Source organism: Rhinopithecus bieti, unplaced genomic scaffold, assembly GCF_001698545.2.
Source record: "Rhinopithecus bieti isolate Rb0 unplaced genomic scaffold, ASM169854v2 scaffold_44365, whole genome shotgun sequence".
Lineage (NCBI taxonomy): Eukaryota > Metazoa > Chordata > Mammalia > Primates > Cercopithecidae > Rhinopithecus > Rhinopithecus bieti.
This window is the reverse complement of record NW_016817764.1, coordinates 317100-319405: the sequence shown is the minus strand read 5'-3', so window position 1 is coordinate 319405 and position 2306 is coordinate 317100.

The following is a 2306-nucleotide window of genomic DNA, read 5'->3' as shown; positions in this document are numbered from 1 at the left end:
CTCACAGTAAGACATGAAGCATTTTCCTTTTAAGATTAATCAGCAGTGGTAGAAGATTTAGAAAAACACACTTGTATATGAGCACACTCAGCCTTTATAGTTCTGACCCCCAATCCAGAATGTTCATCTTCTATTTCTAAGCTCTCACTTCAGTCTTACAGGAAACACCTCCCAACCTCCATCACTTTCCTCCTCTTGGTAGGTAAAGGGTAGAACCTGAGGCTCAAGAATTACTTAACTAAAAAACACCATCTCCCAAACAATTTAAAGATGGAAAGATAGAAATAGAGATAGACAGGCAGACAGATAGACACATAGTTTAGGTTTTCAGATTCTGTTCTTTCTCTGTGGGAGAGGTCAGCGTGCCATGACTACCAACCTGGTCTAGAACCCACAGCAGCCATAGTTACCAAGACCACAGCAATAAAAGCAGTGTTTATTAAGCATTGTCATGTGCCCAGCACTGTGTTAAACACTTCCTCTCATCACCTCACCTGAGGTAGATAGGTATGATTATGTGGGACTCAGAAGCAACGAAACTGGCTTTTTCGTTGTTGGCTATATATACTAATAACACTGGCTTTTTCCCCTTTAAAAAAGGTATGCGTGCCTCAGCTGAAAGATAAAAAAAAAAGTATGTAAATAAAATCCTTATTTTCTGTACAGTTTCAGATTTTGTATGTTTTATGTGAATTTAGTCTCACCAAATGGGATCTATTTTCATTCCTTTTATGAACCTCTGGTGTATAAAATGCTAAAATCACCTATATAATTGGTTGCACTGGTAGTTAAATGGAACCTAATTTGTAGCATGGGCATTTAACAATACAGATAATTTATTCATTAGAGTTAGCCTTTGGGGGGAACTTCAACTTATAAAAATACATTTTAGTGAGATTATGGCAGCGGGATCTCACTTTAATATATCCTAATTCTAAAATGGTTTTTAGGGGTGTTTTTTGGTTATATTTGTTAGGTGATAGAAAAGCAGGACCAGCAAATGTAGTAAGTGGCTATCTTTGGCTGTTTGTTCATTTAAATTAACTTTTTTGGTTACCCATTAGGAAAAAATAGCTTTTCTAGGTGTGTAAACTTTTGCATATGTTTATAGCCTCTTACCTGTAAAAACTGAATCAGAGCTTAGAACCATGCCTGGCACACAATAGTCATTCAATAATTATTCCTTGAGTAAAGAGACAGTATTGTGTGTTCTGTGAAATAACAAAAGTTCAGGAGCAGCAGATAGGTGGTGATTCTAGTCACCTCTGTTTTGTTATAGGATAACTGATTTTCTCTGAGTTTTACACCAAAATTCCTTCTTCTTTTAATACGCCTCTTACTTAGTGCTTTTCTCAGGATCCTTTTCCCAAACTTCCTAATGGGCATAGTGTCTCATTTTCTGTCTGTTTTTAAACCTGATATTTTGGAGTTTAATCCATCAAACATTTATTGTTAACCTACTATGTGTATTTTGTTACACTTAGGAACAAAGATGAGAAAACGTGTTACTCATATAATTTATATTCGAGTAGAAAAACTGATATAAACCAACATCGTAGTATAGTAACAGTTTAATACATGAGCTAATGTATGCATACAACAGGAGCCCAGCATTTAGGAAGCTTTCTATAAACTGTCCCAAACCCCAGGTTTTTTATATACTCCTAACTGAGTGGATGGATAGCCCATAAAAATGTTCCATGGAAAACATATAATGTCAGAAGTTACCATGTGACTCTGATATGCTCTACCTCCCCTACCCTCCCCACTCCTCAATTAAGAACTACCGGTGAACAAGAAATGAACATAGTACAGCCATCCCTCCTTATTCTGTGGGATTGGCTCCAGGATCCACTCAGATACCAAAATTCCTAGATGTGCAAGTCTCTGATATAAAATGACATACTATTTGCATATAACCTACACATATCCTCCTGTATACTTCAGATCATCTCTAGATGACTTATAATATCTAATACAGTGTAAATGCTGTATAAATAGTTCTTATGGCCAGGTGTTGTGGCTCATGCCTGTAATCCCAGCTCTTTGGGAGGCGGAGGCAGGAGGATCCCTTGAGCCCAGGAGTTCGAGACCAGCCTGGGCAACATGGTGAAACCCTGTCTCTACAAAAAAATTTAAAATTAGCCAGGCGTGGTGGCACATACTTGTAGTCCTAGCTACTCAGGAGGCTGAGGTGGAAGGATCGATTGAGTCCAGGAGGTCGAGGCTGCAGTAAGCCATGATTGTGCCATTGCACTCCATCCTGGGCAACAGAATGAGACCCTGTCTCAAAAAAAAAAAAAAAA